Genomic DNA, 11,506 nt, shown 5'->3' with positions numbered 1-11,506 from the left:
AATCAAAGTTTAGATGTTGGATTTTGAGATTCGGTATGTTTAATCTTTATGGTGATATAAAAAGATACCCAAAGGATATTAGAATAAAAAGAAAAGGATACAGCACTGCGTGTAAAGAAATAAAAATGCACACAAGGAGACTCCAAGGGGATACGGAAAAGCTAGGTACAGCAATTTTGTCTAGGGAGATAAACTTAGGAAGAGGAGACAGATGGAGAATATGTCTTTAAAATTCTCTACTATAGTATATATATTCACAGGTACAGGGGCTTGCTGCCAAGCCTGATGACTCGGGTGAAATCCCAAGCACCCACCCAGCAGAAGGAAAGAACGGGCTGCTGAAAAAGCTGTCCTCTGACCTCCACACCATGCTCCATAGCACACACAGACACAAAAGTAAATACATAAGAATTTTAAAATCATTATACATTTAAAATACAAAGAGAAAATCAAAGGACTATAAGAAACATGACAAGCAGAGAAGCCAGGGGTAGAAACTGTGAGAAACCCAAGATGATGATATTCAAATGCTAGTTAGTGACCCGTGAAGAAAGTTCAAGAAATTCAAATGAATGTGAGTGCTCTATAGTATTGCCAAGCAATGTAATGCAGCCAGACTTTCTAGTAAGTACAAATTGTTCTACACATCAAACTAACTTACAGTATCTTGTCAGATGCCATGATTTGTGGCTATAATGCTAGCATGGGGGAAGCTACGACAGGAAGACAGCCATGAGTTGCAGGCTTGTACATGAATACACGCACACACACATGCTCATACATGCATGCCACAGACACATATGCACACACACAGGCACACACACCAGTCCCTTCATCTGGATGTGATGAGGTATACACCTGTAATCCCAAACACGAAACATCTGCACATGGAAAAAGCAGCTCTTACATTTCAGTTCCAGCTCTTGTCGCAGCACGGTAACATCTCATTAAAACAGACAGAGGAACTCTGGGTATTGAATGAGATAAACAACAGAGCTGAACCAGCAAGATGGCTCAGCAGGTTACTACAGCCACCAAGTCTGACAACCCAAATTCAATCCAGAAGCCGTAAGGCCAGTAACATGGTGCCTGGCGAATTTTAGCAGTACTTATTAAGGCAGAAAATCAGAATGTTATAATTCTACCCGGTTCTCCTAATCTAGGCACGAGTATTATAAATTCACTTAGGTGGAATTCTATGTAAATAATCTACCCATCCTTAAGAATACTAATTCACATTTAAAAAAAAGAATACAAGTTCACCAGGCATAGTGGCATACACTGGTAAGCACACAACTGGGAGGCTTGAGAAGGAGGAGCTTGAATTTGAGACCAGCCTGGGGTACATAGTGAGGCCTCGCCTCCAAAAACCAAAAAGCCTATATGGCTGCAGAAATGGCTCAAAAGTTAAGTATAATTCCTTAAAAATAAAAATAAAAATTTAAAACCCGAGTCCACACCTGAGATAACCCCCAGCCTAGAGCCATGCCCCTACCCCCACCCCTTGCTACATGTGGCAGGTGGGAGAGCTGTCCCTAAGGTTCTGAGAGCAGGAAAGCGAGCCCTGGACCGTTTTCCTGGACCTCAAATCCTGTACTCAGGAGAATGGGCCCTGCACATTGCCTGAACAGCACAGTACAGCTGCCCTGGTGATGTGGGCGAGGGGTGGGGGTGAGAGAGGGAGAGCTGGCCCTGCCCCTTGCCTGCTGCCCACAGCATTGGGTGAGCTCATCCTGGATCCTGGTGGTGTGGGTGCAGAAGAGCTGACAGGCTGACCAATTCAGCTGCCACCCAGGCCCAGGTTCAGGGCTTTTGGGTTGGGCCACCCCAGCATGTACCCAGTCAATGAAATGCTGGAGCTGATGAAGGGGCAGGTCCTGTAGATACAGGGCAAGGACAGGGTAGCTAAGAGGAGCCGCGGTGAGGATCAAGTAATGATAGTGTAGCAGAAGCCAAAGGCTTAGAACCAGACCAATGACTCTCGCAATGAACATTTGCAAGTAAAGCTGTGTGGACAAAAGGGGGTACACACTGTGACATACTCCAGCTTCCACAGGATTTTTTTTTTCTTTTGTAGAGGAGGGTTGCAAGGGTGAAAGGACAGATACAAAAGGTCAGGGAAATGAGTGGGATTGGGGTATATGACGTAAAATTCACAAATAATCAATAAAAAGTTAAATAAAAAATTAAAACCCACAGAACTAACAAACACAAAACACACGCAAGAAAAAACAGCTGACACTGTGCATCTTTGGGATATCACACCCGATTGATATGACAGTAAGTATGGTACATGCACGTTACGCAGCCCCATACTCTCCAAAGATAGTTCTGACATGCTATTTAATAAAAACACGTTGATACACACACACACACACACACACACAGAGAGAGAGAGAGAGAGAGAGAGAGAGAGAGAGAGAGAGTATTTATACACAAAGTTAATTTTCAAGTGTTAAAAATACCGCGATGTTTCAGCAGATGAAGGCACTTACCATCAAGCCTGTTGACCATAGTTCTTTTAATCTCTCAGCCCCACAAGGTGAAGAGAGAGAGTCAACAGCTCCCCTAAGCCTCTGACACATTATATTCATAAACAGATGTGTACACATAAAAATAATAAATGCAATAGATTTCTTTTAAATACTGGAATTTCAGAAACTTTACAAGAGGGAAATGATTATTGCCTGTGGCAGTTGTCACAAGAAGTGATAATTCCTTCTTTCTCCACTTCCTCTCCTTTCTCCTTCCTTCCTTTCTCACCCTGTAGCCCAGTCCAGGCTCACTTGCTCACTATGTAATCCAGAACTGGCAGCCATCCAAATTCAGCCTCCAAGTGTTGCGATTACAAACATGAACCACTAAACCTGCCTAGAAGTTTTTCTTTCTTTTCTTTCCTTTTCTTTCTGTTTTGTTTTTTTTTTTTTTTTTTTTTTTTTTTTGAGACAAGGTTTCTCTGTGTATCCCTGGCTGTCCTGGAACTTGATTTGTAGAGCAGGCTGGCCTCAAACTCAGAGAGCCTTCTGCCTCTGCCTCCTGAGTGCTGTAATTTAAGGCGTGTGCCACCACTGCCCTGCTAGAAATTTCTTTATATATATGCATTTACTGGGAATTTGAAGGTATAGTGAAGTCAAGAAATGTGATTTTACACTTCATTTTATCCTCTAGGTCCAACACAGAGTCTGGCTGTAGTCTCTTCATAGGCCTTTGTTACTTAAAAATACTGTGTTCAATATTTAATAATGCTTTACTGAATCTCAGACGCTTAGGTAGAACCTTAGGGCAGAATTTACACATAAACCAGAATAAGGAGAGCACAGATTTCTTCAGACTCTCCATGATTCAGAGCATCTTTTGAAGCAGCCTATTTCCCCTGCAGACTTCAGACTCAAAGTGATAATTAAAAAATCACAGTTACTCTGAGCCTAATATAGCACTTGTCACAAGGTAAGCACTCAACTTCCTAGAGCTTAATTTGGAATAGATGAGGACAATATGTGAGGTCAGGTGATAAAGAATTCCTAGGAAATGTCTTCTTTATACATTTTTGAGAGAGTTGGTCTTTCCGAAAGATAACATTTGGTCCCCACGTTTTCTAAGACCAGGGCAAAATACAGAATAAACACTAATACTCATTTTTCTACATTATAATATCCACATTGACTAACATAGTAAAATTTACCATATGTAATTTCTTTTAATGTTTTGATTTCTAAGTAAATAAATAGATCTATTTCTTGGAATATTCTAATTTTTTAAATGCTGTTTTTTTTTGTTTTTTGTTTTTTGTTTTTCTGTATTTGTTTTGTTTTTGAGATAAGGTTTTTCTGTGTAGCCTTGGGTGACTTATAACATGGAAGGCTGGCCTCAAACTCAAATTCCTGTCTCTGCCTCCCAAGTATAGGGATTAAAGGTGTATGTCATTTGTTTTTCTTAAATGTGTTTTAAAGTTCGGAATTAATCAACTTCCACTTGCTCTATCCCCAGTACCAAACCTTAGAGACATATTTTTATTCTGGCGCTGTCTTTAAACCACCCAAACACAGAGATACTTTAAATATTTTTATGTCTTGCATGATACAGGGATAAGAAAAAATTCTGTGATAATGAAAATAATTAAAGGTATTCACCACTCTATAGCCAGACACAGTGACACTTGTCTGTAATCCCAGCAATCAGGAGGTAGAGGCAGGTGGATCTCTGTGAATTCTAGGCCATCCTGGTCTCTATGGTAAATTCCAGCTAGATCTATGTAGAGAAACCATGTATCAAAAAGAATTACTTACCTCTTTGCAAAGTGTGTGTGTGTGTGTGTTCCAAAAAGAAACTCAGTACCAAGTGTAGGGTATGGCTGTGAAAGGCTGTGAAAAACTATGCTGTTTTTCAGAAGAAGATTATGCTGTGGAAGACTTTGAAAGAAGACTTTGGACTAGGAAATATATATATATATATATATAATTATTTAAAATTATTTACTTCTCTGTAAAGTATATATGTGTGTGCACATATATTGTTATTATTGTTAACGTTTTGGTTTAATTTTTGAAACAACAGTCTCATGAATCCCAGGCTGGCCTCCAACTTGATATGCAGCTGAGAATGGCGTGACATTGAACTCCTGCTGCTTCAACTTTTATCCCCCAAAAGGCTAAGATTATATGCATACTACACCTAACTCTGAATATAGAAAGTAACCCCTTGCATGAACTAAACATTGCTATTGGTGTCTATAAATGTTAAATATCTCATTTGTAGTGCTTTGAATAGCTGGTCCCCAGTTGATGGAACTGCTTGGGAAGGATTAAGAGGTGTGGCCTTGTTGGTGCTGTCAGGTCACAGAATGAAGGCTTTTCAGTAGGCCAGTAATTTCCAGTGTTGTTCTCTCTCTGCCACATGGTTGTGTCTCAAGATTCGAGTTCTCAGCTACATTTCTAGTCCTATGCCTGCCTCCTGACACCCTGCTCACCTTCAAGTTTTAGCAGTATCCAATTAAATACTCAAATTGATCCTGGTAGTGGCAGCATTCCTTACTACCCACCCCTATGTTCTGGATTCCCAGATGAAAGACACACACACACACACACACACACACACACACACACACACACTTTATATTTTGACATGCCTTAAACAGCTCAATGGCTGGGCCACTTCCCAACCTCCATGCAGCTAATCAACCTCCCTCTGATATTCCTGACCTGTTACTTACTAAAATCTATATACTATCTTTATAGTCCTGGACCCAGATGTGCAGCCCTCTTCTGTCCTATACCTTCTCAGGCTTGGTGTCTCTCCTCTTTCTTTCAGCATGGCAGATCACTGTCTTTCTTCTTTCTCCCTCTCTCCCTAGCCCAGGAATCCTAAAAGTCCTTTCTATGTCTGTACTGCCCAGCCATTGACTGCCAGCAACTTTATTTACTAATCATAATCAACTAGAGGCAGGGTCCCTCTGTGTGGACCTGCAGATTCTAGCACAAACAATTTGGGGACTCAAATTATAATATAAGCAGTATTAGGCCAAGCCCACTATATCAAGTCATAGACTTACCCTCTGACATTGTGAGCCCTAAATAAACTCTTACTTCTATAAGTAGCCTTGGTCATAGTTTTCTCACAGCATAGAACAGTAAGGAGGAAGATGGTATCAAGCATTGGGCATTGCTGTGAGAGGCCGGATTATGCTGCTTTTCAGATGAATGGGGAAGACTGTTGGACTTTGGGCTAGGAAAGTGCTTGAACACTGCGAGTGTCTATCCTCGCAGGAGCTTGTAAGAGAGCTTGCTGAGAGAAATGTGAACTGTGGAGGCCCAGCTCAAGAGGTTTCACAAGGGAACAATGATAGCAACAGGCCAGAAACCATTCTTGCAATATATTGGCAAAGAACGTGGCTGCTTTCTTCCCTTGTCCTGAGGCTAAATTTAAAGTAATGAACTAATTTCTTTGGCTGAGGAGATCTCAAGATGAGTAATATTGATTTTATCACATAGTTAGTTACCAGAATTCCCTTTCATTCAGTTACACAGTGAAAAAGAACAAGCGAGTAAAAAGGCAATACAATCTTTTTAGTTTGAGGAGAAAAGGAGCACCAGGCAATTTAATGTTGGAGTCAAGGCTTGTGCTGAAAGTGATGGGAGATTAAAGGAAGACCTGGTCCACTGGGCATTGGTGGCACACACCTTTAATCCCAGCACTTGGGAGTTAGAGACAGGCATATCTCTGGGTTACTGGGTTACTGGGTTAGAGGCCAGCCTAATCTACCCAGTGAATTTCAAGACAGCCAGGGCTACAGAGAAACCCTGTTTTGAAAAACAAAACAAAAAAAGGAACCAGATCCAAAGTACAATAAAGGGAAGGATGTCTTTATGGCAAGACCCACTCAACTAAGCTTTTGACTTATGAAATGGAAAGGGGTAGGTGTGACTTATATCCTGAGAAGGAATTTTAGCAACACCAACAAAATCGTTAGAGATGATTTTGCTGGGGCAAGAGCACTTATATTTTCTGTAGTGAAGTTTTCAAGCACAGCTTTAAAAATGTTTCAGAGCCTTAAGCTGACCTCATATCAAACAGAGGCTTTTACAGGTCAAATATGTATGCTAGGCTAGCTTCCTGCCTGTAGTGATCTTATTCCCTCAGCCTCTTGTGCTGTAATTACAGCTGTGTTACAACTTGAACTCTGGGATAAATTGACAACTTTCTGTACAGTTGTCTTAGTTTGGGTTATTTTAGTTGTTAGTATTGCTTCAATGAAATGCCATGGTCAAAAAACAAGTTGGGAAGGAAAGGGTTTATTTGGCTTACACTTACATGTTGCTGTTCATTATTGAAGGAAGTCAGGACAGGAACTCAAAACAGGGAAGGATCCTGGAGGCAGGAGCTGATGTAGACACCATGGAGGGGTGCTGCTTACTGGCTTGCTTCCCCTGGCTTGCTCAGCCTGCTTTCTAATAGAACCCAGGACAATTGATTCTCCATGGCACCACCCACAATGGGCTGAGAAAATGCCGTACAGCTGGATCTGATGGAGACATTTTCTCAGCTGAGAGTCCTTCCTCTTTGATGAATCTAGCTTGTGTCAAGTTTTTGTTATTTTTTTTTTCTTGATACTGTTTTGGTTGGACCACATGCTTTACTGCTAAGCTGCACATTCATCACTTAGAAAGTTCAACTGAACATTTTTGCTTCAGAGACAGGGTCTTGCTGTGCTTTGCTCCAAGTAGACTTTCAATACTTCAGCTTCCCTGGGTGTTAGAATTATAGGCAGATGGCAGCCACACCCAGTTATTTAGCTATACTATCAAAATATGTTAACTAAGGTGAATGTTATTCACAGTCTCTGTAAGTAATGTTTGCTAAAATTTGTAACCCCAAAATACTTTCAGTCACATGGATGTGCACAGAGTAGTGAAATCTGTCACCTGACTTGCACCTTCCTAGCTGAGGCCTACAAAGTGCCACTTTTGTGTAATGTCCTTTATATGATCTACTTAGAGACACTTCTTTTGCACTTTGGTTTGTAACCCAGTGACCACTAAGTATAGATAGTTCTGTACTGTGTTCTTTAGCTCAAGGCAACGATGTGCCTTTCAGATAAGATGATAGACATTTTGTTGGCAGGAATAAAATGCAATTGGCCATGGTGTGGTGTTAGCGAATTGACAAGTGTGAAAGTGTCTTGTTTGCTGATCATGTTATGTGGGTCCATGTTCTGCTGGGCATCCATCGCTGGGCATGGCCTCTTGAGGAGGTGGCACACAGGGAGTTTGACTGTGCTTATCTTAGGCCAGCAAGAAACACCAAAAGCACAAAAGCCAGAGCTGGTACCAGGTTCCCCTGGGCCTAAGAGGCCAGGCTGAGGTGGGGGGGCAGGGCTGAGAATGGAGTGGGAAGGGGGGGTTGTGGGCCGGGGACAGTGTCTAGCTTGGGGGTGGGGAGCTCCTGCTTTTCCCAGCATTGGTTGTTCTTAGCTTGGTGGAGGCAGGCTGGAAGCACAGAGGCCTATAGGAGATTAGGCCGTGGCTCTGTAGGCAGACTTTCTGTATGTTCCCCATGGTGGCGGTAGATGAGTCTCCATGGTCCTAAACTGTTTATTGGTTCTTCACGTGGGAAAATGGATGCATATCATACCATACCCACTTCTCAGGGTGGACCCGAGATTAAATATCTTTTGCATGGAGGAAGGTCTAAGAAGGGAAGCTTATTGGCTAAACCTTCAGGGCCTCTTAGTACCTCATTAGCATGGAGAACTGTTCTGGGCCTACATGACCTGTGGTCATTAATTCCTTATCTGGGGAGTGTGGCAAGAATTCCAGACCAGGAATCTGGCAGGGAGTGGGGAGTTGCCTAAGTCTCATAAGCCATAATTGAAATACTTAAAAGGTTCTGTGAATTCTGACTTTCTGCTATTTTTCTTAGGGCCTTGAATCCATACTTGTAATAAATCTTTTTAAAAGGTGATTTCAGGCCTGGGGAGATGGCTCAGTGGATAAACCTGTGTGAGGACAGGAGTTTGAATCCCCATAATTCAGGTAAAGTTTGGGTAGGTATGATGACCTATCTGCCTGTATAAACTCCAGTACTCTGAAGCACGCTGGCTGTCTTGACTGGGGGAATTGTGAGCTCTGGGATCCACTGGGAGAGTGTCTCAATGAGTAGGGTAGAGACTGCAGTAAACTCCAGCAGACTCTGACACATGCATGTTCCCCATACATATGCCCCTCCAGATGGACAAACATATACAAATGCACACATTTCTTTTTAAAGATTTATTTATTATATATAAGTACACTGTAGGTGTCCTCAGACACACCAGAAGAGGGTATCAGATCTCATTACAGATGGTTGTGAGCCACCATGTGGTTGCTGGGGTTTGAACTCAGGACCTCTGGAAGAGCAGTCAGTGCTCTTAACCGCTGAGCCATCTCTCCAGCCACACACATTTTACAGTAAAAAAAAATCTTGAGATTTAGGTACATGTGTACAAAATGAAGCAAAACAACATGCTTCTTTGAGGGGTAGGGCAAGAGATTCTAGTTAAAAATCGTGTTATGCTGCAGATCTTAAGCCATTTAAAATTTTTTCTTCACACATTTTAAATGTTTTTTACAGCTGAGTGTGGTAGTGCATACCTTAAAGCCCAGAACTTGGGACAGCAGGAGCTCCAGCCTGCTATACAAAGCTAGTTCCAGGACAGCTAGGGCTACACAGAGAAATCCTGTTTCAACAAAAACACCACCAACAAAACAAAAATATTAAAATGATAAACTCGAGTGGAATAAGCTCACCAAGTGCCCATGCTAGTGTATTCCTGTTAAACTGTATAGAGCATACAAACTCCCCAGACACTAAAACTTTTGGGGGCTGTTTCTCTGCATAGTCCTGGCCCTGGAACTTGCTCAGTTGAACAGGCTGGCCTCAAACTCAAGAGATCCACCAGCCTCTGCCTCTTGAGTTCTGGGATTAAAAGCATGGACTATGCTGACACTAACATTTTCAAGAGAAAATGCATTTTTTAAAAATATTCTTGACGGGACTAGAGAGATGGCTCGTTGGTTAAGAGCATTGACTGCTGCTCTTCCAGAGGTCCTGAGTTTAATTCCCAGCAACCACATGGTGACTCACAAACATCTCTAATGGGATCCGATTGATGCCCATTTCTGGTTTGTTTGAAGACAGCAACACTATACTCACATAAAACAAATCTTTAGAATCCCATTAGCTACTATTTTGTGAGAGACATTGAAGCCAGCAGTTTGCTCACTCTAGGCAAGTGCTTTAACATAATTACATCTCCAGCTTCCCCTAGTGTCTTAATTTAGAAAGATACGGAAACTGGGCATGGTTGCATATTTCCATAACTCAGCATGCAGGTAAGGTAGGTAGGTAGTTCAGAGGCAGCTTGAGCTGTAATGGTCAGTGCCAAAAAAAAGAGAAGAAAAAGATGGAGGGAAATATACATGGGTTTTTATATTGTTGCTGAATCTTAACAGTTGACCTTTGTACTGGCTCCTAGAATCAGTTGCAGATATCGAGATCTCTGGCTATTTATATATAACCTATCCACATTCTCTTTTTGTGTGGAGTACTGAACCCTTGTATTAAGCACATCATCTTCACCTATGTTCAGTAGCTATGAACATAGTCTGCTCATCATGCACAATACAATGCGTAATTCAATACATGAGCGAGGGCTCATGTAAACTAGCCTGGCTTTGAACTTTCATGTAATAGATGGCCTTGAACTCCCATCTCTGCCTCTTGAGTGCTGGGAACACAGACCTGTGCTACCACATGACATTTTTAAAAACTGTGTGTAGAAGGTGCTTGAAAACAGAAGAGAGCATCAGATCAAGCTGAATTTACAGACAGTTGCAAGTCACCCAATGACAGTGCTCAGTCCCAAGTGTACAAGAGTACCACACATGTCTCTAACTTCAGCAGTCTCTCTAAAGCGACTTTTTGACCTTCAGTTAAATTCCCCAATGTGGAATCCATGGGACATGGGTGGGGAAACATATTAGCACACAATTTGCTATTTTTAAAAAAAATTCACACCTTAATGGTACATGTCTAAAATGTACTTCAGGAAGTTGAGACAGATTATTAGTCAATCCGTCAATCTGGACTATGAGATCCTAGCTCGAAAAACAATCTGGTTTACTGGTTAAGAGCACTGGTTCTCGAAGAAAACTGGGACTTGGTTCCCAGCACTCACTTGCACAACTCAGATTTGACACTCTCTTCTGACCTCCAACACCAGGCACACATGTGGTACACATACAGTTCAACAAAGCAGATGAATCTAAAACAAGAGTATCCACATAAAGTATTAAATCATTATCTCATACATTTTGTTGGATCAGTTTTGATAAAGCTATCTCACCATGGTCAGATGTATAATTTTAATCCCCTATAAACAGCAAAATAAGCATGTTAGTTGTATAAATAAGTACTTGAATTTACCTAATTAGCTAACACTATTAAGACTTGACAGGGCTCAAACTGATTACCCAACAAACTTGTCTCTCACAATCTCTTCAATCTTGGGATTTGCATGACACTTTCACAGTGGCTACTGTTTCAGAGAGGCGAAAGGCAAAAGCCAGTGTGTGTATACTTGGCATGCCTATGTAGGTCAGAGAGCTTCCCAGGAATTAAGTCACCTCCACCTTTTTACATGGCATTTGGGGATTAAATTTAGGTCATCAGTCTTGCTCAGCCTTTACCCATTGTACTAGTTAGTTTTACTCCTGTGAACAGTCACTATAACCAAGGCAACTCTCATAAGGACAACATTTAATTGGGGCTGGCTTACAAGTTCAGAGGTTCAGTCTATAATTATCAAGGTGGGAGCATGGCAGCATCCAGGCAGGCATGGTGCAGGAGCTGAGATTTCTACACCTTCATCTGAATGCTGCTGGGAGAAAACTGGCTTCCAGGCAGCTAGGATGAGTCTTAAGCCCATGCCCACAGTGACACATCTATTCCAACAAAGCCACACTTCCTA

The sequence above is a fragment of the Rattus norvegicus genome, chromosome 18, assembly GCF_036323735.1.
Source record: "Rattus norvegicus strain BN/NHsdMcwi chromosome 18, GRCr8, whole genome shotgun sequence".
Taxonomy (NCBI): Eukaryota; Metazoa; Chordata; class Mammalia; order Rodentia; family Muridae; genus Rattus; species Rattus norvegicus.
Note: the sequence above shows the minus strand (reverse complement) of the source record.